At 54.8% G+C, this 27,359-nt stretch overlaps 1 long non-coding RNA gene across 1 annotated transcript; it reads right to left on the bottom strand.

The window, feature by feature from the left end:
- Nucleotides 1–3,648: 3,648 nt before the first annotated feature.
- On the bottom strand, nucleotides 3,649–5,123 carry LOC134760826 (uncharacterized). Its single transcript, XR_010138824.1, has 2 exons — nucleotides 4,605–5,123; nucleotides 3,649–4,014 (listed from the first exon to the last, which is right to left on the bottom strand). It is a non-coding gene; the product is annotated as an uncharacterized LOC134760826 (long non-coding RNA).
- Between the last annotated feature and the right edge of the window lie 22,236 nt (nucleotides 5,124–27,359).

Here is a 27,359-nt window from a genome sequence, read left to right as displayed (position 1 = left end):
CTCTGTTGGTAAAAGGAAATCTCACGTGTGCCCTCCTCAAAGTTAGGACTGAGGGGCGCTGGCGAAGAGCGAAGGGAAGCTGCCTCCCTGTGGACTCAGATGCGGCCTTTGCAGTTATCACAAGCAATCGAGTATCCACAGATTTGCTCAATTTAATAAAAAATAGGCCAGGGAGATAATGAGTATTTTCTAACATAGTTTGAAATCTATCGCTATGTGAACTCAGGTTTTCAGTTTGAAACCATCATTTTCTCTTTTTGTTTGCTTTCCATTATGTCCCACTTTGCTCAGCGTTCTGTGGCCCCAGCTCAGGGCTGACATCATCATTGATGGTTGTGCACAAAAGAAACGGCAGACCAAGGCGTCCTGCGCGAAAGCTGGAGGGGAAAGGCCGAGCCTCGCGGGAGGGACGTTCCTCACTGCCGGTGGATGCCGGGAGTCTCCGGGCATCTCCAGACCTGTCAGGCGGTGGGAGGGGGTCAGCGCATGTGGGTGGCTCTGCCCAGGGTCACTGAGGAGTCCTGGACATGAACCTTCCAGAGAATCAGCAGGCAGGGTCAGGGCCAGGCGCGCACTCCCCTTGCAGAGAGGAGGCCCCCGGAGGCCGCTTGCGCTGAGCTGCGTGGCGAGCGGGTACGGGATCCAGGCCCAGTCCTGCCCCACCCGCCTGTGGGCACACAGCTGCACCTGGTTTCCCAGCCTCCTCTCTGTTGAGCGGGACCCAGTGATGGGCACCACCTCCAGGCCTGACCCTTGGCCCAGCTCCCACCATGCCCAGCTGCTGATTTTTGTACTTTTTGTAGAGATGGTCTACACGGGAGTTTCACCATGTTGCCCAGGCTGCTCTTAAACTCTTGGGCTCAGGCAATCCACCCACCTCGACCTCCCAAAGTGCTGGGATTACAGGTGTGAGCCACCATGCCTGGCCTATTTTCTTAGATTTATCCCTAAGTAATACATATTCCTGTCCCCACCCCAGGGGGCGGGGGGTTCAAGGAATAGCCCCTAGGTGCTAGGCGGGCAGAGCCGTCAGGGCCAAGGAGCCTGAATCCCTGGAGGACCACATGGAACAGAGAGCCCGTCCGGGTCCGGCAGGAGCCGCAGTGAGCCTGTGTGCGCTGAGACGTCTGCTACTTGTCCGGTCCGAGGGCCTCGGGTCCGGCAGGAGCCGCAGTGAGCCTGTGTGCGCTGAGACGTCTGCTACTTGACCCGTCCGAGCACCTCGCCTCCCAGCTCACCAGGTGCTCCTCCGGCGTCCCCACGCGCCGCCTCAGCACTGCCTGCTGGGGCTCTGGGCACCGGGGAGGCTCTGAGGGGATGTCAGCCTGAGGTCTCCGTGGCAGGACCGAGGTGTGATGGCTCATAAGCCCCCAAGGGAGGGTCCAGACCACCAAGTGGTTCTCAGCCCCTTCAGAAGGCACCCAGACTCACGAGGAAAGGCCGAGGGCTTGGGCTAGACCACTCCATCCTGAATCTGCAGGATCTCTGTGCCGGGCAGAGGGAGGCAGGGGGGCTGCGTGGGGCAGAGGGAGGCAGGGGGTCTGCGTGGGGCAGAGGGAGGCAGGGGGGCTGTGCGGGGCAGAGGGAGGCAGGGGGGCCTATGCGGGGCAGAGGGAGGGAGGGGGGATGCGTGGGGCAGAGGGAGGCAGGGGGGATGCACGGGGCAGAGGGAGGCAGGGGGTCTGCACGAGGCAGAGGGAGGGAGGGGGGATGCACGGGGCAGAGGGAGGCAGGGGGGATGCACGGGGCAGAGGGAGGCAGGGGGGCTGCACGAGGCAGAGGGAGGCAGGGGGGCTGCACGAGGCAGAGGGAGGGAGGGGCCTGCGTGGGGCAGAGGGAGGGAGGGGGCCGCGTGGGGCAGAGGGAGGGAGGGGGCCGTTTGGGGCAGAGGGAGGGAGGGGGGCTGCGCGGGGCAGAGGGAGGGAGGGAGTCGTTTGGGGCAGAGGGAGGGAGGGGGCCTGTGCGGAGCAGACGGAGGGAGGGGGCCTGCGAGGGGGAGAGGGAGGGAGGGGGCCTGCGTGGGGCAGAGGGAGGGAGGGGGCCTGCGTGGGGCAGAGGGAGGGAGGGGGCCTGCGCGGGGGAGAGGGAGGGAGGGGGCCTGCGTGGGGCAGAGGGAGGGAGGGGGCCTGCGTGGGGCAGAGGGAGGGAGGGGGCCTGCGCGGGGGAGAGGGAGGGAGGGGGGCTGCGTGGGGCAGAGGGAGGGAGGGGGCCTGCGTGGGGCAGAGGGAGGGAGGGGGCCTGCGTGGGGCAGAGGGAGGGAGGGGGCCTGCGCGGGGGAGAGGGAGGGAGGGGGGCTGCGTGGGGCAGAGGGAGGGAGGGGGCCTGCGCGGGGGAGAGGGAGGGAGGGGGCCTGCGTGGGGCAGAGGGAGGGAGGGGGCCTGCGCGGGGCAGAGGGAGGGAGGGGGCCTGCGCGGGGCAGAGGGAGGGAGGGGGCCTGCGCGGGGCAGAGGGAGGGAGGGGGCCTGCGCGGGGCAGAGGGAGGGAGGGGGCCTGCGCGGGGCAGAGGGAGGAAGGGGGCCTGCGCGGGGCAGAGGGAGGAAGGGGGCCTGCGCGGGGGAGAGGGAGGGAGGGGGCCGCGTGGGGCAGAGGGAGGGAGGGGGCCGTTTGGGGCAGAGGGAGGGAGGGGCCTGTGCGGGGCAGAGGGAGGCAGGGGCTTTGCAGGGCAGAGGGAGGGAGGGGCTGCGCGGGGCAGAGGGAGGGAGGGGGCCGTTTGGGGCAGAGGGAGGGAAGGGGGCTGCGCAGGGCAGAGGGAGGGAGGGGGCCTGCGTGGGACAGAGGGAGGGAGGGGGCCTGCGCGGGGCAGAGGGAGGGAGGGGGGCTGCGCGGGGCAGAGGGAGGGAGGGGGCCGTTTGGGGCAGAGGGAGGGAAGGGGGCTGCGCGGGGCAGAGGGAGGGAGGGGGCCTGCGTGGGGCAGAGGGAGGGAGGGGGCCGCGTGGGGCAGAGGGAGGGAGGGGGCCTGCGTGGGGCAGAGGGAGGGAGGGGGCCGCGTGGGGCAGAGGGAGGGAGGGGGCCTGCGCGGGGCAGAGGGAGGGAGGGGGGCTGCGCGGGGCAGAGGGAGGGAGGGGGCCGCGTGGGGCAGAGGGAGGGAGGGGGCCGCGTGGGGCAGAGGGAGGGAGGGGGCCGCGTGGGGCAGAGGGAGGGAGGGGGCCTGCGTGGGGCAGAGGGAGGGAGGGGGCCGTTTGGGGCAGAGGGAGGGAGGGGCTGCGTGGGGCAGAGGGAGGCAGGGGCTTTGCAGGGCAGAGGGAGGGAGGGGCTGCGCGGGGCAGAGGGAGGCAGGGTCTATGTGGGGTAGAGGGAGGCAGAGGCTGTGCGGGGCAAGCCAGATTCCATTCAGAGGAGAGTGGCGAAAGGAATGTGTGTTTGGGCCAGATGTGGTCGTGTGGGCCAGGAGCTGGGGATCCCTCTGAAGTCCTGCCAGAGGGGGCTGCAGGGAGGGCTCCAGCACAGACCAGGCCTGGGCACTGACCGCAGGGCTTGGAGGTCATGGGTCAGAGGGGTCAGAGGCCCAGTGGGCGGTGCTGATCCCTGGCCTGCTCCGTCGGGGCATCTCTCTCTGCTCTGCTGTGTCAGCGTGGGGCTGACCCACACGCTGCATACCCGGGAGCCCATCGCATATTCTAGCAGTGAAAGTGAGTAACTGGAAGATGAGAAATTTAAAAGGATTTATTGTGGCATCAAAGAAAGGCCTTACAATAGCATCAAAGAAAGTGTATTACTTAGGGATAAATCTAAGAAAATAGGCCAGGCGCGGTGGCTCATGCCTATAATCTCAGCACGGTGGGAGGCTGAGGTGGGTGGATTGCTTGAGCCCAGGAGTTGAAAACCAGCCTGGATGAGGCGGAGAAACGCCAGTCTCTACAAAAAATACAAAATCAGCCGGGCGTGGTGGTGGGCGCCTGTAGTCCCAGCTACTGGGGAGGCTGAGGTGGGAGAATGGCTTGGGTCCAGGAGGTTGAGGCTGCAGTGAGTCAAGATCGCACCCCTGTACTCCAGCCTGGGCAACAGAGAGAAGCCCTGTCTCAAAAACAGAAGAAAGAAAATAGGTACAAGATCAGTACATTGGGTACTAAAAATCGTTGCTGAGAATTAAAGACCTAAAAAGTAGAGAAATATATTGTATTCATGAATTAGGAAACCCTACTTTTTAAGCTTAGAGTTTTTCCTCAAAACTCATAAAATCTTTGATATTTGGATTTAATGTGATGCCAATCAATGTCTTTTTCATGGACATCACAAAGCTGATTCTAATATGTATATGGTAATTCAAAAGGCTTTGAATAGATAAAGTAATCTTAGAACAAAGTTGTATGTTTTAAACTACTTAATTTTAAGACTTACTATAAAGCTACAGTAAATAAGACCGTGGTATCGATATAATACCAAATATATGTGTGCGTGTGTGTGTGTGTGTGTAGCCTAAGTAGTTAATTTAATGCAAATTAAAACCACAATGACCCACCAATACATACCCACTGGAACATCTAAAATTAAAAAGACACCAGACGTTGGGGGGTTGCGGGGCCACCAGACGATGACACAGCGGTGGTGGGAGTTTAAGTGTCACAACCACTTGGCAGTTTCATAAAACGCTGAGTTATCCTCACCTGCTGACTCAGCCATTCCACTCCCAAGCAGTTCCCTAAGACACATCAAACTCATTCCACACAACGACGTGTACAGGGATGTTCACAGCAGCGTTGTTGGTAACAGCTAAAATGTGCCGACAGCCCCGTCCACCACCGAGGGAACCGCCGCAGCCGGAGGGGTCTGTTCCCAGGACGGGCCCTGCCCAGCTGTGAGTGGCCAACAACTGCTCCACACAGCAGCAAGGAGGAATCGCGGAGGGACAAGGGCTGGGCACGGAGGCATCCAAGCGCCCAATTCCATTTCTGTGCAACTCCAGGAGCAGCCAGGGTGGCGGGCAGTGACTGAGAGGCAGGGCTGTGGGTGACGGCAGTGACTGAGAGGCAGGGCTGTGGGTCGGGGCAGGGCTGTGGGTGACAGGCAGTGACTGAGAGGCAGGGCTGTGGGTCGGGGCAGGGCTGTGGGTGACGGGCAGTGACTGAGAGGCAGGGCTGTGGGTGTCGGGCAGTGACTGAGGGGCAGGGCTGTGGGTGACGGGCAGTGACTGAGAGGCAGGGCTGTGGGTGTCGGGCAGTGACTGAGGGGCAGGGCTGTGGGTGACGGGCAGTGACTGAGGGGCAGGGCTGTGGGTGTCGGGCAGTGACTGAGGGGCAGGGCTGTGGGTGGCGGGCAGTGACTGAGGGGCAGGGCTGTGGGTGTCGGGCAGTGACTGAGGGGCAGGGCTGTGGGTGACGGACAGTGACTGAGGGGCAGGGCTGTGGGTGGCGGGCAGTGACTGAGGGGCAGGGCTGTGGGTGGCGGGCAGTGACTGAGGGGCAGGGCTGTGGGTGGCGGGCAGTGACTGAGGGGCAGGGCTGTGGGTGGCGGGCAGTGACTGAGGGGCAGGGCTGTGGGTGGCGGGCAGTGACTGAGGGGCAGGGCTGTGGGTGGCGGGCAGTGACTGAGGGGAAGGGCTGTGGGTGGCGGGCAGTGACTGAGAGGCAGGGCTGTGGGTGGTAGGCAGTGACTGAGGCAGGGCTGTGGGTCAGGGCAGGGCTGTGGGTGTCGGGCAGTGACTGAGAGGCAGGGCTGTGGGTGGCGGGCAGTGACTGAGGGGCAGGGCTGTGGGTGGCGGGCAGTGACTGAGGGGCAGGGCTGTGGGTGGCGGGCAGTGACTGAGGGGCAGGGCTGTGGGTGGCGGGCAGTGACTGAGGGGCAGGGCTGGGGGTGGCGGGCAGTGACTGAGGGGCAGGGCTGTGGGTGTCGGGCAGTGACTGAAGGGCAGGGCTGTGGGTCAGGGCAGTGACTGATGGGCAGGGCTGTGGGTGGCGGGCAGTGACTGAGGGGCAGGGCTGGGGGTGGCGGGCAGTGACTGAGGGGCAGGGCTGTGGGTGTCGGGCAGTGACTGAAGGGCAGGGCTGTGGGTCAGGGCAGTGACTGAGGGGCAGGGCTGTGGGTGGCGGGCAGTGACTGAGGGGCAGGGCTGTGGGTGGCGGGCAGTGACTGAGGGGCAGGGCTGGGGGTGTCGGGCAGTGACTGAGGGGCAGGGCTGTGGGTGTCGGGCAGTGACTGAGGGGCAGGGCTGTGGGTGTTGGGCAGTGACTGAGGGGCAGGGCTGTGGGTCAGGGCAGTGACTGATGGGCAGGGCTGTGGGTGGCGGGCAGTGACTGAGGGGCAGGGCTGTGGGTGTCGGGCAGTGACTGAGAGGCAGGGCTGTGGGTGTCAGGCACATTCCATGGCTCCACTTTGGCTGTGGTCCCACGGCGGGTGCACCTGCAAAGAGGCATCCAAGTCTACCATTGAGATCTACACTTTCTCTTATGTAAGTTACACCTTGACGCAATTGGCTGTGGAAGTTAAAAAGCACCTGTGTTTGAACTGTGAGAGGGTGGCCTTCTCCTCGTGGCTGCAGCAGCTGTGGAGAAACCAGGTGTGGCCAGTGTCTTAGTGCGGCCGCTGCAGCCACAAGGAGACCACGGACCTGGCAGCTTCAGCAGGAGACATTTATCCTCTCACATGAGGAGGCTGGAAGGCCAAGGCCAGGGTGCTGCAGGGCTGGGCTTGGTGAGGCCTCTTCCCAGCTGGCAGGCGCCTGAGCGCCGGCGTCACTGGGGCCACAGCCGTAGCCGACCCGGGCTCCATCCTCCTGATGTCATTTAACCGTCATCACTTCCCAGAGGCCCCATCTCCAGACACAGCTGCACTGGGGCCGAGGCCTTCAACCTGTGAACTGGGGAGAACACAAACATTCAGTCCCCCGTGTTGGGGTGTGAGTCTGAGGATGTCACAGGCACCACAGCCTTGCATCGTTTTCCAGGCACACAGACCACGTCTTTCCACAGGGCTGTGAGGACAAAGAGCGGGAGAAACCATAGGGACGGGAGGGAAGGGTTGGTGCCGGATGAGGGAAGGCGTGGTGCCAGGTCAAGAAAATCCCAGGCGGTTCAGATCTTTGGAGAGGAAGGGCTGGCATTTTTATCTGGAAAAAGATGCTGAGAAGGCGTTAGAAGCTTCTCATGTTGGGGCGCCAGGGGCTCTGTTCTCTGAGGCTCCTTCCTGTAGGACTCTGGACGCAGATGCCCCGTGCCGAGGGGCTGCTGAGCCCGGACGGTGACTGAGGGACCTGCTTCCCACACTGTGGTCTCACGACCCCACCCCACACCCACAGATCTCGGGAAACTGTGAAGAGTTTCATTTGCACAAGTTATGTCTATCAACATTGATTATATCAGAAATTAAAACAGAAATCCAAAAATACTGATGTATCGATCCATTTCACATTAACAAGGATAAACCCACTACATTTTCACATAATATGTTTTTAATTAAAACAATGAAATTATCGTTTCCCGAACAGAAGATCTGTGAGGAGTATGCACTGTTTTTCATTTTTCCAAGTCTGTTTGGTGTCTGGCTTCACGGGAGACAGCTGGTTCTCCGAGCTGCTTCTGTGTTCAAGCCGCTGCAATGGGGTTTTGGGCAAATCTGTGGAAAGTCTGGCCTCACCACGCACTTGGAGGGAGGAGTGCCTCGGCGGTCCTCTCAGATAACTGTGGATAAGCTTTGATTCGATCCCCAAACCCAACAAGGGGTCCTGTCTTAAAGGTCTGTTGCAACGTGAGATCTGAAACTACATCGTGGGTTTTGTACTTGGAACATTTGTGAGAATGGGAATGAGAAAGACAGACAACGTCTCAGTTTCATCACCAAAATAAGTTTGGCCTCACAGACCCCCCAGAGCATCTCAGGAACCTCTGGGGTCCCCAGACTGCACTTTGAGAACTGCCGTCCCAAGTTCTTGTGTCCCCTCCTCCCAGGCCAGCCAGCCCCGGGTGTAGGGGCTGCTCCAGGAGCCCATCGAGGTGTTTCAGTCTGGCCTGGAGCGGGGGCTGCCAGTGAGGGATCTGCAGTATGGGGTCCCCCCCACAGGGTCCACATGGTTCAGAGCAGTGCAGGGCTGCGCCAGCCTCTCGAGAACACAGAGCCGGTCCAGGGTAGAGCCAGGAGTCGACTTGGGGCCTCGTCTGTGGGGGCCTCTCCCATCACAGCTGCCCAGGCAACCGTGCAGCCGCTGGGGACTGTCTATCCCATCACAGCTGCCCAGGCCACTGTGCAGCCGCTGGGGACTGTCCAGCCTGGTGCTGGCAGGGTGAGGGCACAGGGCCAGACACTTTGCTATGTGCTGACCACCAGTGACCACCGCAGTAAGTGGTCTGAAGTGGGCTGTGTGTGGAAATGGCTGTGCGCCCTGCAGAGGTCCCAGGTTCTCCACTGGCCCTCCAGTCCACACCAGACCCCTTGGGAGCTGTGGCGGCCACCCCACCTCAGAGCCTGCTTGGCTCCCTGCCCAGCTCTGGATGGGGGGCTGCAGGCCCTGGCTCCCTTCACTGTGCCTGGCGGCCCCTGCCCTGCTATGCCTTGGCTGGGAAGAGCTTCTGCTTGTAGAGGAAAGTGGAGAGCGGGGTCTGCCTTCAACTGAGCATCCCCTGACCCTGATCCATCTTATTTCCAAGCCTCAGGGGGTCTGATTCCAGAGCCGATGGGACCAGCCCGGTTCCGCACAAGCAGCTGTTGGCCTCGCCGTCCCCGTGCCACCTTGGGGGGGCTGACAGTGTGTGTGACAGGGCCAGGCCCCTCTTCCTAGACCCCAGTGTCACCAGCCTGGCTCCCTGGGACAACGTGATGCCCCAATGAGAGAGGATGCCAAGGGCTGCCAGGGTGCAGCCAGTGCTCCTGACTTGTGGGTGACCTGGCCTCACTTCGGGGACCAAGTGGGGAAGCTGTCCACCAGCCTATCTGGGATGGTCAGGGTGCTGTCCACTCGCCACTGTGCTCCGAGAACCCTCCCCAGTGAGCCCTGCTGTGGGCACAGTGAGTTCTGCGGTGGGCCCAGAGGATGGTTTCTTGATGGTGGGGGTCGCAGCGGCTGGAAGCCCTCCCATACAAACACACTTCGTTCACTGGCCGCGTGGTGGAGGGTCCTCTGTGAGGGCGTTGTTTCTTCATTCTGAGCCGTGGGCTGTGCCTGGGAGCCCTGTCTTCCAGGCCAGACACCCAGCGGACATTGCAGTGTTGACCTCCAGGGATGAGGGTGCCAAGTCCCAAGAGTCTGGGCCAGGTGCCGGGAGGTCTGGGGGTGCTGGGGCCACAGCAGGATGGGTCCTGGCCAGGGGCCTGTCCCCCTGACCTCCTGTCTGTGGGACTTGGAAAGCTGACTGGGGCCTCCTATTCTTTAAAAAGAACCCCATCATCCATCACACCCCAGGAAGCCCTCTTCAAGCCCAGCAGGCGTTTCCTGCTCAGGGCTGGGCTGTCTCCAGGTGTGCGTGCTGAGCGGAACATTCTCCTGGCTGGAAAATGCGTGTGTTCACCTCATGCCTATAAACAACAGATCTATAGGAAGGGAAGAAGATCAATAAACAAATCCCCTCCCCCAGGAGGAAGCATTAGGTGATTACGCAAAGAACTGGTTTGATGAATTCCCTTGGAAGCAGTGGTTCGTGTGTGTCATACGCTGTGGAACTCGCCTCCCCAGCTTCCTATTCAGCGTTCTCCTAACCCCCCGATAAGCAGCTGCAAAATGTGTCAGGCCAACGGGAGAGAAGCCAAGTGCGGCCTCCAGCCTGTGTCTTCATCTTCTCAAGGCCTCTCCTAACTGTCCGGCGCATCTGCCTACATTTTCTCAGGAATTGGATCCGCAGATGTCTGGTTATGCAACTGCTTCCCATTTTCGGCCAGAGAAGTTACTCAAGTCGGTTTGGAGAGGAGCTTTGCACAGATTCCGCCAGCTGGGCTTGGCAAGAGGCCCTGGGGCTCTCTGGGACAGAGGAGGGACACAGTGTGAATGCCTCTTCCTGGGAACCGGAGGCAGGAAGCCTTTCCAGAGGCCGCAGTCACCTTTTCCCAAGTGGTGCTGGAGGAGGAGGCCCTAACTGCTCTCAATGCAGGGGGCTGCCCCTCAAGCTGGGCCAACTGGGAGAAGGTGGACGGGGAGCTGGTCAGCAGGGTAGAGGGCATGCAGGGTGGTGGGTGGGCAGCTGTCAGGGACCACAAAGTTATAGCAAGCCCAGGAGGAGGTTAGAAATGGAGGAGGGCTTTGAAGAATCATCTCTGGGGAGGTGCTGTTTACATACAGGAAGATGCACCCACTTAAAGTGTATAGCTTGATGAGTTTTGGCACATTTATATAACTGTGAGACCATGAACACAATCAAGACAGAGAACATCCATCACTCCAAAAAGATCGCTGATACCATCAGTAACATCCATCATCCCAAAAAGACCCCTCATATCATCAGTAACATCCATCACCCCAAAAAGATCCCTCATATGCACAGCATCCGTCACCCCAAAAAGATTCCTCATATCATCAGTAACATCCATCACCCCAAAAAGATCCCTCATACCATCTGCAGCATCCATCACCCCAAAAACACCCCTCATATCATCAGTAACATCCATCACCCCCAAAAGACCCCTCATATGATCAGTAACATCCATCACCCCAAAAAGATCCCTCATACCATCCGCAGCATCCATCACCCCAAAAAGATCCCTCATATCATCAGTAACATCCATCACCTCAAAAAGACTCCTCATATCATCAGTAACCCCAAAAAGACCCCTCATATCAGTAACCTCCATCTCCCCAAAAAGATCCCTCTTACCATCGGCAGCATCCGTCACCCCAAAAAGACCCCTCATATCGTCAGTAACATCCATCACCCCAAAAAGACCCCTCATATCATCAGTAACATCCATCACCCCAAAAAGATCCCTCATACCATCCACAGCATCCATCACCCCAAGAAGATCCCTCATATCATCAGTAACATCCATCACCCCAAAAAGACCCCTCTTACCATCTGCAGCATCCATCAACCCCAAAAAGATTCCTCATATTATCAGTAACATCATCACCCCAAAAAGACCCCTCATATCATCAGTAACATCCATCACTCCAAAAAGACCCCTCATATCATTAGTAACATCCATCACCCCAAAAAGACACCTCATATTATCAGTAACATCCATCACCCCAAAAAGACCCCTCTTACCATCTGCAGCATCCATCACCCCAAAAAGATCCCTCATATCATCAGTAACATCCATCCAAAAAGACCTCTTATATCATCAGTAGCATCCATCACCCCAAAAAGACCCCTCTTACCATCCGCAGCATCCATCACCCCAAAAAGATCCCTCATATCATCAGTAACATCCATCACCCCAAAAAGATCCCTCATATCATCAGTAGCATCCATCACCCCAAAAAGACCCCTCATATCATCAGTAGCATCCATCAACCCAAAAAGACCCCTTACCATCCGCAGCATCCATCACCCCAAAAAGATCCCTCATATCATCAGTAACATCCATCACCCCAAAAAGATCCCTCATATCATCAGTAACATCCATCACCCCAAAAAGAACCCTCATATCATCAGTAGCATCCATCACCCCAAAAAGAATCCTCATATCATCAGTAACATCCATCACCCCAAAAAGATCCCTTATATCATCAGTAACATCCATCACCCCAAAAAGACCTCTCTTACCATCCTCAGCATCCATCACCCCAAAAAGACCCCTCATATCATCAGTAACATCCATCACCCCACAAAGACCCCTCATATCATCAGTAACATCCATCACCCCAAAAAGATCCCTCATATCATCCGCAGCATCCGTCACCCCAAAAAGATCCCTCATATCATCAGTAACATCCATCACCCCAAAAAGACCCCTCATATCATGAGTAACATCCATCAACCCAAAAAGACCCCTCATATCATCAGTAACATCCATCACCCCAAAAAGACCCCTCATATCATCAGTAACATCCATCACCCCAAAAAGATCCCTCATATCATTAGTAACATCCATCACCCCAAAAAGATCCCTCATATCATCAGTAACATCCATCACCCCAAAAAGATCCCTCATATCATCAGTAACATCCATCACCCCAAAAAGATCCCTCATACCATCCGCAGCATCCATCACCCCAAAAAGATCCCTCATACCATCTGCAGCATCCATCACTCCCAAAAGACCCCTCACATCATCAGTAACATCCATCACCCCCAAAAGACCCCTCATATCATCAGTAACATCCATCACCCCAAAAAGATCCCTCATATCATCAGTAACATCCATCAACCCAAAAAGACCCCTCATATGATCAGTAACATCCATCACCCCAAAAAGATCCCTCATACCATCTGCAGCATCCATCACCCCAAAAAGATCCCTCATATTATCAGTAACATCATCACCCCAAAAGACCCCTCATATCATCAGTAACATCCATCACCCCAAAAAGATCCCTCATATCATCAGTAACATCCATCACCCCAAAAAGACCCCTCATATCATCAGTAACATCCATCACCCCAAAAAGATCCCTCATATCATCCACAGCATCCATCACCCCAAAAAGACCCCTCATATCATTAGTAACATGCATCACCCCAAAAAGATCCCTCATATCATCCACAGCATCCATCACCCCAAAAAGACCCCTCATATCATTAGTAACATGCATCACCCCAAAAAGATCCCTCATATCATCAGTAACATCCATCACCCCAAAAAGATCCCTCATATCATCAGTAACATCCATCATCCCAAAAAGACCCCTCATATCATCAGTAACATCCATTATCCCAAAAAGACCCCTCATATAATCAGTAACATCCATCACCCCAAAAAGATCCCTCATATGATCAGTAACATCCATCACTCCAAAAAGATCCCTCATACCATCTGCAGCATCCATCACCCCAAAAAGATCCCTCATACCATCTGCAGCATCCATCACCCCAAAAGACCCCATATCATCAGTAACATCCATCACCTCAAAAAGACCCCTCATATCATCAGTAACATCCATCACCCCAAAAAGATCCCTCATACCATCTGCAGCATCCATCACCCCAAAAGACCCCATATCATCAGTAACATCCATCACCCCAAAAAGACCCCTCATATCATCAGTAACATCCATCACCCCAAAAAGATCCCTCATACCATCCGCAACAAACCACCCCACCTCATACAATCACTGACTGGCACTTTGTCACCATAGATGGGTTTGTGTGTGGATTTCCTGTGGTGGAGTAAGACAATATGGTCTCTTCTGGCCTCGGCATTTGTTTTTGAGGTGCATCCAAATGTGACTGCCGGGCCGGTGGTGGCATGGTGGCTCACGCCCATAATCCCAGCTGTTTGGGAGGCCGAGGCGGGCGGATCACCTGAAGTCAGGAGTTCAAGACCAGCTTGGCCAACATGGTGAAACCCCATCTCTACTAAAAACACAAAAATCAGCTGGTCACAGTGGGGAGCACCTGTAATCCCAGCTACTCGGGAGGCTGAGGCAGGAGAATTGCTTGAACCTGGGAGGCAGAGGATGCGGTGAGCTGAGATCACACCACAATACTCCAGCCTGGGCGACAGAGTGAGACTCCTATCTCAAAAAAACAAAAACAAAAAAATAAAAAATAAAAAATACCTGTGATTGCCGAATGTCCCCTGGCATGGCTGTGCCACAGTTGCTCTGGTTTGGGGTCCATTGTGATGAAGCCTGCTGTGAACACTTGGGCCTGAGCCTTGGTGAGGATGTGCCCTTCTGTTTCTTGTGGGTAAACGTGTGGACTCGAGTGGCTGGGGTACGAGGCAGGTGCATGTTTAACTTCCTGTGAAGCTGCTGGTTTCCCAGGGTGGTTGCACCGTCTTACATTCTCAGGAGTGGTGCATGACAGTTCCGGTTCCTCCACATCCTCAGTAAACACTTGTTACTGTCAGTCTTTAAAGTTTCCACTATTGTTGTGGGTGTGCCATGGGTTCTGATCACGGTTCTCCTCTGGGTGTCCCTGATGGTGGTTGGGTCTGAGCTCTGGTCCCTGAGCTCACTGGCCAGTTACGTGTATCTTCTTTCAGGCAGTATCTGTTCCAATTGTTTCTCCCTTTTTTTTTTTTTTTTTTTAACTTTTTGTATTTTTTTAGAGATGAGGTTTTGCCATGTTGCCCAGGCTCACCTTCAACTCCTGGGCTCAAGCAATCCTCCCACGTCTGCCTCCCAAAGTCCTGGGATTACAGGCAGAAGCCACCATACCCAGCGTTTTTAAAAAAAAGTTTGAATTTTGAAATAATTTTAGATCTCGCAGAGAAGTTGCAAAGAACGTACAGAGTTCTCATATGCTGTTCAACCAGTGTTTTCAATATTATCCTACATAACTACCAAAATCAAAGCATATCAAAACCAAGAAACTGACATTGGTACCAAACTGTTCACTGAGCTACAGATCTTGTTCAGATTTTGTCAGTTTTTCACATGTATTTTTTCTGTTGGTAGTTCACAAACTTATGGATTTGTGCAGCTATGATCACAATCGGGATATATGACTTTTTCATTCATTTTTCAGTCACATTCTGCCCCAAACCCTAACCCCTGGCAACTACTTATCTGTTCTCTAGCTCTACAACTTTGTTATTTCAAGAATATTATGTAAATGAAACTATATAGGATAAAATATATACATATATAGAGAGAGAGAGAAAGAAAGAGAGAGATTGGCCTTTTTCATTGAGTATAATGCATTTGAGATCCATTAAATTGTTGCATGTCTCAATAGTTGTTCCTTCGCATTACCGAGTAGTATTCCCTCTGTGGATGTCCAAGTTTATTTACCCTGTCAACTGTCGAGAGCATTTGCATTCCTGGAATAAATCCTACATGATCATGGCTTATAATTCTTTTTATGTATTTCTGTATTCGATTTGCTAACAGTTTGTTGATGATTTTTGCATCTTTGTTCATGATAGATATTAGTGTGCCATTTTAAAATGTTGTTCTTGTCCTCTTTTGGTGTCAGGGTAATGTTGGTTTCATATAATCACACAGGAAGTGCTCTTTCTTCTATTTTCTGGAAGATATTAGAATTGGTACTATTTCCTCTTTAAATGTTTGGTAGAATTCATCAGATGGTGAAACCATCCAGGCCTGGATTTTTATTTTTTTGGAAGGCATTTTAACTAAGGAATTTATTAAAGAAATTCCATTTATTTAAGAGTTATAGAACTATTTGGATTATCTATTCCACTTGGAGATGTTTTGGTAGCTTGCTGTTTTTGAGTAATTGGTTAATTTCATGCAACGTGTTGAATCTCTGTGTGTAGATTTGCTTGTAGTATTCTGTTTTCCTTTTAACATCTACAGAGTCTATAATTTTGATATCCCTTCTTTTATTCCTGATATTATTTATTCTCTCATTTTTTGTCAGTTTTGCTAAAGTTTTATTGATTTTATTAATTGTCTCAGAAACCAGCTCTCTTTCCATTGATTTCCTCCATCATGTTTTAAGTTTCATTGATTTCGGCTCCTTTGTTCTACTTGCTTTGGGTTTATTTCACTGTTTCAAAATAATTTCTTGAGGTGAAAGCTTGGATTATTCTTTTGAGATCTTTCGTAATATAGACATTTAGTGTTATAACTTTTCCTCCAAGCACTACTTTAGTTGCATACTTCAGGTTTTTATATATTTTCATTTTTGTTCAGTTAAATATCTTTAAATTCCCTAGAGACATTCTCTTTGTGGATTATTTAGCGGTACGGTGCTTAACTTTTAAGCAACTTTTAAGCGGTACGGTGCTTAACTTTTAAGCATATATCTCTGTTATAACTAGTATAATTTCATTATAATCAGAGAACATACTTTGTATGATTCAATTCTTTCAGATTTATTTAAGATTAAAAAAATAGAGACAGGGTCTCCCTATGTCACCCAGGCTGGCCTTGAACTCCTGGCCTCAAGCAATCCTCCCACCTTGTCCTCCCAATGTGCCAGGATTACAGGCACGAGACACCACGCCTGGCTGGCCTAAGATTTTTTAATGACTCTGGGCATCACACGCCTCTCTTGGTAAATGTTCCAGGTGCCCTTGAGAAGTCTTTGTGTTCTGCTGTGGTTGGGTGGAGTGTTCCATAAATTCAATTAGATCAAGTTGGTTGATGGTGATGTTCAGTTCTATGCCCTTGATGATTTTCTGTCTATTTGCTCTGGGACAGAAGTATTGAGGTCTCCAACTATAATTCCAGATTTATTCCATTTCTGTCTCATGGGTTTTGCTTCACATACTTGGAACCCGTGCTCTAAGTTGTACACGCACTCAGCATTGTTATATCTTTTTGGTGAATTGACCCTTTATTTTATTTATTTATTTTTTTTGAGACAGAGTCTCGCTCTGTCGCCCAGGCTGAAGTGCAGTGGTGCGATCTCTGCTGTCAGCTCCGCCCCCCGGGGTTCACGCCATTCTCCCGCCTCAGCCTCCCGAGTAGCTGGGACTACAGGCACCCACCAACACGCCCGGCTGATTTTTTTTTTTTTGTATTTTTAGTACAGACGGGGTTTCACCGTGTTAGCCAGGGTGGTCTTGATGACCTCATGATCTGCCTGCCTCGGTCTCCCAAAGTGCTGAGATTACAGGCTGAATTGACCCTTTTGTCATCATGTAATTTTCCTCTTTGCCTCTGATAATTTTCTTTTCTCTGAAGTCCACTTTATCTGATATTAATATAGGCAGTTCAGTTTGTTAAAATTTGTGCCTGCATGATGATATATCTTTTTCTATCCTTTTAACACTGACCTACCAATGTTATCTTTGAAGTGAGTTTCCTGAGGGTAGAATATAGGTGGGTCATTTTAAAAAATCCATTGTGACTGTCTTTTTTAATTTCTAATTTTTTTTGTAGAGATACAGTCTCACTCTGTTGCCCAGGCTGGAGTACAGTATCATGATCACGTCACTGCAGCCTTGACCTCCTGGACTCAAGCGATCCTCCCACTCTGGCCTCCTGAGTAGCTGGGACCACAGGCGCACACCATGTGCTTGGGTAATTAAAAAAAAAATTTGTAGAGACAGCATCCCACTATGTTGCCCAGGCTGGTCTTGAACTCCTGGCCTCAAGTGATCCTCTTGCCTTGGCCTCCCAAAGTGCTGAGATTACAAGTATGAGCCATGGCACCAGGTCTCTGTCTTTTAATTTAGACCAGTTACATTTAATGTAATTATTGATATGTTTGGATTCAAACCTACCATTTTATTATTTGTTTTCTGCTTATTTCCTCCATTTTTTTTGTTCTTTTGTTTTTTCATTCCTGTCTTTTTTTTTTGGTTATTTGAACGTTTTTCAGTATTTTAAGTTACCTATTGTGTTGTTGATGATAGAATATTTACTGGTTTTCTGGGGATTACCATATGCATACTTAACCTTTCACAGTCTCCTTAGAATCAGTATTTTAGCATTTCAAGTGTTTTGTGGAACTCTTGCCACCGTGTAGCTTCCTGGACCTGCATTTTTTATGCTGCAGTTCATCTTCGTTGATACATCTGCATGTGCTGAAACTCCGCCCAACAATACTACAGTACTTGCTTTTCATCATCAAACATATTTTAAAGAACTGATGAACAGTCTATTACATTTCCTCAATATTTATCATTTTTGTTGCTCTTCCTTCATTCCTGATGTTTTTCAATCTGAAAAAACTCTCTTAGGCATTCTTTTAGGGTATATTTGCTGGCAGCAAATTTTCTTAGTTTTTCTTCGTCTGAGAATGTCTCCATTTCACCCTCTCCCTGAAGGATATTTTTGCTGGATATAGAATCTTGAACTGATAATTATTTTCTTTCAGCCATTAAACAATGTGCCAGGTTGGGCGTAGTGGCTCATGCCTGTAATCCCAGCACTTTGGGAGGCTGAGGTGGGCATATCACCTGAGGTCAGGAGTTTGAGACCAGCATGGCAAACATGGCGAAACTCCATCTGTACTAAAAATATAAAAATTAGCTGGGCATAGTTGCGGGCACCTGTAATCCCAGCTACTCAGGAGGCTGAGGCAGGAGAATCGCTTCAACCTGGGAGGCGGAGGCTGCAGTGAGCCGAGACTCCGTCTCAAAGTGCCACTTTTTCCTGGCTTCCATGGTTTCTTTTTTTCTTTTTTCTTTTCACTCTGTTGCGCAGGCTGGAGTGCAGTGGCGTGATCTTGGCTCACTGCAGCCTCCGCCTCTCAGGTTTAAGCGATTCTCCTGCCTCAGTCTCCTAAGTAGCTGGGACTACAGGTGTGCACCACGCCTGGCTAATTTTTGCATTTTTAGTAGAGATGGGCTTTTGCCATGTTGGCCAGGCTGGCCTCGAACTCCTGACCTCAAGTGATCCATCTGCCTCAGTCTCCCAAAGTGTTAGGATTACAGGTGTGAGCCACTGTGCCCGGCTGCTTCCATGGTTTCTAATGAGAAATTTGCAGTCATTTCAATTGTTGTCCTTTTGTAAGATATTTTTCTTTCTCCTTAGTTTTCAGAAGTTAGGTTGTGATGTGTCTGAGTGTGTGATGTGTCTGCGTTGTGGTGTTTCTGAGTTGTGGTGTGTCTGAGTTGTGATGTTTCTGAGTTGTGGTGTGTCTGAGTTGTGATGTTTCTGAGTTGTGATGTGTCTGCGTTGTGAGGTTTCTGAGTTGTGGTGTGTCTGAGTTGTGATGTGTCTGAGTTGTGGTGTGTCTGAGTTGTGATATGTCTGAGTTGTGGTGTGTCTGAGTTGTGATGTGTCTGAGTTGTGGTGTGTCTGAGTTGTGGTGTGTCTGAGTTGTGATGTGTCTGTGTTGTGATGTTTCTGAGTTGTGGTGTCTCAGTTGTGATGTGTCTGAGTTGTGGTGTGTGAGTTGTGATGTTTCTGAGTTGTGGTGTGTCTGAGTTGTGATGTTTCTGAGTTGTGATGTGTCTGTGTTGTGATGTTTCTGAGTTGTGGTGTCTCAGTTGTGATGTGTCTGAGTTGTGGTGTGTGAGTTGTGATGTTTCTGAGTTGTGGTGTGTCTGAGTTGTGATGTTTCTGAGTTGTGATGTGTCTGTGTTGTGATGTTTCTGAGTTGTGGTGTCTCAGTTGTGATGTGTCTGAGTTGTGGTGTGTGAGTTGTGATGTTTCTGAGTTGTGGTGTCTCAGTTGTGATGTGTCTGAGTTGTGGTGTGTCTGAGTTGTGATGTTTCTGAGTTGTGATGTTTCTGAGTTGTGGTGTGTCTGAGTTGTGATGTTTCTGAGTTGTGGTGTGTCTGAGTTGTGGTGTGTCTGAGTTGTGATGTGTCTGTGTTATGATGTTTCTGAGTTGTGGTGTCTCAGTTGTGATGTGTCTGAGTTGTGGTGTGTGAGTTGTGATGTTTCTGAGTTGTGGTGTGTCTGAGTTGTGATGTTTCTGAGTTGTGATGTGTCTGTGTTGTGATGTTTCTGAGTTGTGGTGTCTCAGTTGTGATGTGTCTGAGTTGTGGTGTGTGAGTTGTGATGTTTCTGAGTTGTGGTGTCTCAGTTGTGATGTGTCTGAGTTGTGGTGTGTCTGAGTTGTGATGTTTCTGAGTTGTGATGTTTCTGAGTTGTGGTGTGTCTGAGTTGTGATGTTTCTGAGTTGTGGTGTGTCTGAGTTGTGATGTTTCTGAGTTGTGGTGTGTCTGAGTTGTGATGTGTCTGAGTTGTGGTGTGTCTGAGTTGTGATGTTTCTGAGTTGTGGTGTGTCTGAGTGCGACTGTATTTGAGCTTTTCCTGTTTGGACTTCACTCAGCTTTGTGAATCTGAGAACGAGAGAAGGATTGGAGGGTCAGACTCTGCCTGTGATATGGGCAGAAACTCCCCAGAGCAGACCTGCCTGCAGACACACATGTGAAGGAAGTTAGGGTTTGCAGTAAGTAGATGCCGGAACCCCGCTGGGCTAATTTTTATTTGTGGCATTCTCCAAGCTACCAAGCTTGGTCAGGTACCTCTTGGCCAAGTAGGTGGCAGTGGGAGAACGTTCGGGGTCTGGATGCAGGCTCTAGCTTGGGGTTGGGGACCCCAGCCCTTGGTCCCACTGGCCGACAGGCATACTGTGCTCTGGCTACTGGACCACACACAGTGGCTCTAAGGGCGTGAGTTTGGAATGCCCCCTTTACTCACAGCTGATTTTCAAGGAGTCAACTTTAAACAGATGATGTCTGTCGGCAGCATGTGGGCCAACCTCCCCTGGTGTATTCGTCTGTTCTCACGCTGCTAATAAAGATATACCTGACAACCTCCCCTGTGTATTCGTCTGTCCCCACACTGCTAATAAAGACATACCTGAGACCGGGTAATTTATGCAGGAAAGAGGCTTACGGGACTCACAGTTTCACACGGCTGGGGAGGCCTCACAGTCATGGAGGAAGATGAAGGAGAAGCAAAGGTGCCATCTTACGTGGTGTCAGACAAGAGAGCTTGTGTAGGGGAACTCCTCTTTATAAAACCATCAGATCTTGTGAGACTTATTCACTGCCATGAGAACAGTACGGGGGAAACGGCCCTCATGATTCAATTATCTCCATCTGGCCCCGCCCTTGACGTGTGGGGATGATTACAACTCACGGAGAGACTGGGTGCGGACACAGCCAAGTCCCACCACATGGCACCCTCAAAAACACAAGAGAGGCTCACACTTCGTGGCCCTCTGCTGAGAACAAGGGAGCTGGGCTGGGGCGGAGACAGGTGTGGGAGGAGGAAGGCTCAGAGCCCACGCTGTGGGGAATGGAAAAGAGGGATCTCAGAGGCCCTGGGACCCCAGCCGCAGCTGAACGGCCCTCCTGTGACGGAGAAGAAGGCCTGTGGGCTTTGCCGGTGTGGCTGCAGTGCCATTGTTCCCTGCCATGATCCCCCACAGGCCCCCCTGGTCCCTGAGCCCAGCCCGTCTTCCCCAGCCCGGGGACTGACCTCAGCTGGGGAGCCCACCTGGAAGTGAGTGGCCGTGTCCCCGCTGGGTGGGGAGGGACTGAAACCAGAGGGAGCTGACCCCCCAGGAGGAGAGGTTGGTCACTCAGCGGCCCTGGTGCCAGAGGTGAAGTGGGGGTGTTCACAGAGGACACCCCAAGGAGAAGATTTCAAAGGCAGAGCTGCTTTGGGGGATGCCAGATCTGGGGTGGGAGCCCTGAGTGTGCACAGGTGCCTGAGAAAGGGCTCCAGCTGCAGCAAAGAGATGGTTAGAAGCTGAAGGCCCAGGGACAGCCATGCTGCCCCCGGAAGCCTCGCTCAGATGCAGGCCGCAGGGACCAGGGACACACAGAGTCCTGGGAGGAGCTGGAGGGAGGGTGGAGGGAGCCTCGCTCAGATGCAGGCCACAGGGACCAGGGACACGAAGAGAGTCCTGGGAGGGGCTGGAGGGAGGGTGGAGGGGGCCTCGCTCAGATGCAGGCTGCGGGGACCAGGGACACGCAGAGGGTCCTGGGAGGGGCTGGAGGGAGGGTGGAGGGGGCCTCGCTCAGATGCAGGCTGTGGGGACCAGGGACACGCAGAGGGTCCTGGGAGGGGCTGGAGGGAGGGTGGAGGGTGGGACGTGGCTCCGCACTGTGGAATGGACAGGAGGGAAGGGCTGGCTCGCGGGTAGCAGCTGTGGGGTGGGGTGAGGCCTACCATGCTGGTAACTGTTTACCCACTGGCCCTGAGGAAGGGCACCTGGGATTCGTCGCGAGTGCTGATTCCAGCTGCGAACACGCCACCTCAGGAAGCTCCTGAACGCTGCAGTGGTGTTTCCACCACGCAGATGCAGAGGCAGAAGGCATGTTTGTGACCGCGGTATTTAATGTATTTAATTGTAAGTTTATGTAATTTTAAAAATAACATCTGTAGGCCGGGTGCGGTGGCTCACGCTTGTAATCTCAGTACTAATCCCAGCACTTTGGGAGGCTGAGGCTGACAGATCACTTGAGGTCAGGAGTTTGAGACCAGCCTAGCCAACTAGGCGAAACCCCGTCTCTACTAAAAATACAAAAACTAGCTGGGCGTGGTGGGTGCCCATAATCCCAGCTACCCAGGAAGCTGAAGCAGGAGAATCGCTGGAACCCGGGAGGCTGAGGCTGCAGTGAGCCGAGATCACGCCACTGCACTCCAGCCTGGGTGACAGAGCAAGACTCTGTCTCAAATAAATAAATAACATCTGTGTTTAGCAACTGGCTCTCAAAGTTCTTGACAAGGAGACTTCGTGAGCGCTCAGGGTCTGGCGGGGTGTGGGTGAGGCAGAAGGAGCTGTGTGGTGGGGTGGGTCGGGGGCGGCCGGGTTGCCGGGCAGAGTCCCTGGAGGTGCAGTCAGTGGACATGAGGGGCCTGCAGGAATAGGCAGTGGTGCGGGCCCAGGCCCTGCTGTACTGTGTGCGGACTCACCGGGTCCTCGGGGGGCATCCGGGCGGCCGGCTTCCCCGTGACTCACAAGCTGGCCACGCCAACGCCAACGCCAGGATGTTTCCCTGGAGCCCTCCCTGCTCTCCTCACAGAGCCAGGTCAGTGCGGGTGTGCAGACGGCTTCTACCAGGAAGCCGCGGGTCCGCGTGGGTGAAGCCTCCAAGGACGCTTCTCTGTTTCAGGGTTGCCTGGGAACAAGCTCTCCGGCTCCCGGTGAGACCCTGACGTGGCGCAGCCAGGGCTGCAGTGCAGGATCCTCTTCTGGTTCCAGCAGCCGCCAGAGGCCCCAGTGACGCCACAGGCCACATGCTGACCAGCAGCCTCATCACTCACTCATTTTTCCAACAAGTCTTTGCCAAGAGGCAGCTGGGTGCCCACCTGGCACAAAGGCCTTTCCTCTTGGGGCATGGACTGGGTGTATTTCGGGGCAGGAGAGAAGAGCTTTTGACAGCAAAACTCAAGGTCTGACGGCTGCTCAGAACACTGCCCGAACACCGGCCCGAACACTCCAGGTGCCGTGAACAGCATCGGGCTCGCCTGGGAAAGCCCTGCACGTCCTCCCATGGGTTCCATGTTTGTTCACTGTGGTCCAAAACACTTGCTCCAGGCCCTTCTCTCACTCTGCCTCCATCCAGTCCCGGGAAAGGCACTCTGTGGTCATGAGAAGCCAGGCACGGGGCATGAATCCCGTCCTGGGTGCAGCCGTGGGGCCTGGCCGGGCTCTTGGCCATCCCGAGATTCGGCTTCTGCAGGCCTGCAGCTGAACGAAATACCGAGCATCACTCTGTGAATACATGAAATAACAAAGAAGGATTTGGGGACAAAATTGACGATGGCGCCTTGACAATGGGAGTTAACGTCTTAACTCAGGACGCCTTTCAGTTCGGGTTTCAGGTGACCTGGTTGAGAGGTGCTGCCCCGTCCTCCACACGCCTTGGGAAGCCCTGAGCCCTGCTGGTGGGGACAGGCCAGGTACAGCCCCCAACCCCCAGGCCCTTCTGGGCTGGACTGGCTCAGCCATCTGGAAGGCGCCCGTGTGTCTCTGTGTGGACTGCGGCCCCTCTGGGTGCGTCCCCAGGCAGAAGCCCAGCTCCCACCACTTCCTCCAGATGGCCATAGGGCCTCTGCCTGGACAGGGTGTCCCCTGTGCCCCACACGACCCCAGAGGTCAAAGCCAGGCCTGGACGGAGAGGGAGGGCGTGGGACTCAGCCCTGAGGGGCAGGGTTTTCTGGAGAATAAAGTGGGTGAAGGGACCCTCAGCAGGGTGTGGACGGCGGCTCACCCAGATCACAACTTAGGGTGGATCGTGTCTCACCTCATCCCTTCCAAATGGGATTCTGTCGGTGAAAGCTGCACCCCCAGCATTCAGCTTTTTTCACGACGAGCCCCGAAGCCGTGTGTGTGGAGGGTGCCTCCTGTTCTGCCCGAAGCCGCGTGTGTGGAGGGCGTGTTCTGCCCGTGTGGGTGCCACGTGCCTGGGGGACAGTCCGAGTGGACAGTGGATGCCTGGCTGGGTCAGTTCACACCAACGGGGAGACCTGTTCACTCGGTCATGGCATCAGCACTGGGGGCTCAGCCTGTGCCTCTCAGCAAACGCCTCCTGAGTGGAGAAAAGGAACTGGTTAAATCATTAGGAAGCATTCAGAGCGGGACCCAACACGCGACATCCCCGGCACAGAGAGCCACTGACGGGTCATCCTGGAGGAAACTGTCCTCTGAGCACACACTTCGGAAACCCCGTGGCCAGGGGAATCGGCGTGCACGGGTGTCTGAATCGGCGCGCGCAGGTGTCTGAAGGCCCCGAGGACCGAGGAGAAGCCTGTGAGTGCTTTGGGGCCTGACGCCCTCTAGGCCCCGTTCATGACCAGCCTGGCTCTCGGGGCGCCGGCCCTGCTCAGCTCTTCATGTGAGGTCAGGGTGCCCACAGCGTGGACGTGGGGCCCTGACGCGGACACGAAGGACCACCCACGGAGGTCTGGCCTGGCCAGTTCCGCGCCACAGAAAACAACCTTGGACTACATTTTCAAAATTGCACTTTTGTTTGATATTAAGCGGGTGATGGAAACGCAGCCTTCCTTCTTTACAATGCGTCTTGGCGTTTGTTAACACACCCCCGAGTGCTGGCCCAAGGAAGGCGTCAGCCGGGGCGGAATGTGTGAGGCCTTTCCACCTTCAGAGCATTGGGCCAGCCCATCATGGGGCTGAGAGCACCCAGCACTGGGGAGGGGTCGGCGGCGGATCCCCAGCTGAGCCCAGGCCTGGGTGTGGAGTTGATCTGCTGGAAGCTGTCCAGGGCCGGGTGGGGGCTGCCGGACACTCACCTCCTGCCGCGCCCACAGCTTGTTCTTGTTCTGCTGAGGCAGCATGGAGCACCTCCTCGGCTGGGACCCGCCCCCACCCCCACTCTGGCCTTGCCTCAGGGCCTGCAGTTCTTTGGGGGTTATCTGGGGTGCCAGCCTCCCCTGGCTGCAGCCCCCGAGGTCAGGCCCGGCCTCCTGACTCCCAGGGGGGCCCTACGTGCTCTCCATCGTGGGGCCGGCACCTCCAGGGTCGGCAGCACCATCGCAAGCCCTGGGCCCCTCTCGCTCCAGCTGCTCACCCAGCCAGAGGCCCCCACTGTCCTCCCTCCCACTGCCTCTCCCCAAGGCCCGCCCACGGCCCTCACAGCTCTGTCTGCTGGACGGGTCTCTGTGCCCCTGGCAGCCATCAGTATCTCAAAGCAGCCCCAGGCCCAGCTCTGAATTCTGTGTCCCCGACGCTCTGTCACTCCATGCCGGCCGCACGTAGGCGGAGAGGCCGGATGGGAGACATCTGGAGCCTCCTCAGGGCCAAGACGCATCCCCAGACCACAGCTTTCCGAGGAAGTGGGATGCTCTGCTCGTTTTAGCCCAGAGTGGTTTGTGGTCTGGAATGCCAGAGGAGGGCGCAGAGTGGGGGCCATCCTGGAGCTTCCGTGAACTCGTCACAGGCCTGGGCCTGCCTGCGCCATCCATGGTGCAGAACCGAGGGGCGGCCTCTAGGGTCAAGGCCCTGAAGCCTGCCCCTGAGGAGGGGACGCAGGGCCGTGTGGGTCCAGGCTGTGTGGGCCTGAGCACCGTGGCCTGTTGTGGCCATGTCTGTGGGTTCCGCAGCAGAACCTGTGTCCTCTGGCAGCCGCAGGCTGGGCCGCCTCGCCCCTCCAGGAGGGGTGCTCCCAAACGCCCTCGGCAGCTGCCCACAGTCCTCAGGACAAAGCCCCCGTCGGGCTGCACTGCATGGCCTCTGCTCACTATGGGGGCGATGCGTCCCCACCCCGCCACCTGAATTCTGCCTGCAGGACCCCAAACCTGGTAATCTCTCCAATGCCCGGCTCCCGTCTCTCCTCGCTCCCTCCACGCCTTCCCCTGATTGTCCGTGGCTGGGCCCTGGATTCCATTGTCTGGCAAGGCAGGCACTTCCTGGGGGCCCTGTAGAGCGGGCAGGGCTGGGGCTCCCGGGGAACCTCCATGGCACACCCCGTGCCTTTGCCGGGCAGCCTCCTGCCCAGGCGCCCCCCCAGCCTAGTGTTCTGCAGGGCCTCAGGGATGGAAGCCAGGACAGTCTCTGTGAGGCCTCAGGATGGAAGCCGGGTCAGTCTCTGCGGGGCCTCAGGGATGGAAGCTGGGTCAGTCTCTGTGGGGTCTCTGGGCTGCATGCACACAACTGGGCCGACAGTTCCTGTTTCTCCTTTTCTTTTTAACTGAGAACTAAGGAAGGTCTTTGTGTGCCCGCTGACAAGGATGAAATTTTCCAGCTGACCACAGTAGAAAGTTCATCATACTGACTTATTTGTTGCTGTGAACGCAAGACAGTTGCCCCTATACCTTGTCCCTAAGATCTTGTTGAAGGACAAGACTGTATTGGAGGCTGGCAGACACTGGACAGGCCTGTCCACACCCCAGGAGACCCGGTGGCGCGATCCTTCTGCAGCTGGGCAGGGGAGGGCTTCGCTTCCTCAGGGGCCTCTTCCGGGGTCAACCCTGGCACAGAGAATCGAACCAAAGTCCCTTCTAATCTCCCGTCAGTGGGAATCTTTACAAACACCTGGTGATTACACGGCTTCCAGAGATTGAGTAAATATTTACATTCCAGACTAGCTTGTTGATAAATATCCCTAACAGGAGTTACTGGACTTCAAGGGAATGAATTCTTAGTGGATATCTGTGACTATTTTAAAACTGAGATCTCATTTCCAAAGGAAAAAGCACAGCTGCGCGTCCGCTCCGTGTGGGTCCCCCCTGGCACCGCGTGCTGCCTCCATGTGGGTCCCCCCGGCACCCTGTGCTGCCTCCGTGTGGGGTCCCCCCGGCACCGCGTGCTGCCTCCATGTGGGTCCCCCCGGCACCCTGTGCTGCCTCCGTGTGGGTCCCCCCCGGCACCGCGTGCTGCCTCCATGTGGGTCCCCCCGGCACCCTGTGCTGCCTCCGTGTGGGGTCCCCCCGGCACCGTGTGCTGCTTCCGTGTGGGTCCCCCCAGCACCCCGTGCTGCCTCTGTGTGGGGTCCCCCCAGCACCGCGTGCTGCCTCCGTGTGGGTCCCCCCAGAACCCCGTGCTGCCTCCGTGCGGGTCCCCCCGGCACCCCGTGCTGCCTCTGTGTTGGGTCCCCCCCGGCACCCTGTGCTGCCTCTGCGTTGGGTCCCCCCCACACCCCGTGCTGCCTCCTGGACCCCGTGCTGCCTCTGTGTGGGTCCCCCTGGCACCCTGTGCTGCCTCTGTGTGGGTCCCCCCCGCAACCCGTGCTGCCTCCTGGACTAGGCCTTGCCCGTCTCAGAGCTGATGTTGACGGATGGCACCGCAGGCACTGTTTTGTGTCTGGCTTCTCCATGTTCATCGACACCGTGTGAGCCTCACAGTCCTTTTATTGTGGAGGAGTGGTCTGTGGCTACAGCACCGCCAGTCGGTCCAGCTCTGGTGGGTACCAGGTTGCTGTCAGGTTCTGGCTGCTCTGAACACTCATGACGGATCCTCATGTGACCCAAGCACAGGTTTCTGTTGCATAAATACCTAGACATAGGACTGCTTCATCGTCAGAGGGGTACTTAACGTCAGTGGATACTG

This window comes from Pongo abelii, chromosome 22 (assembly GCF_028885655.2).
Source record: "Pongo abelii isolate AG06213 chromosome 22, NHGRI_mPonAbe1-v2.0_pri, whole genome shotgun sequence".
Taxonomy (NCBI): domain Eukaryota; kingdom Metazoa; phylum Chordata; class Mammalia; order Primates; family Hominidae; genus Pongo; species Pongo abelii.
Note: the sequence above shows the minus strand (reverse complement) of the source record. Positions and strands in the feature narration are given on the sequence as shown.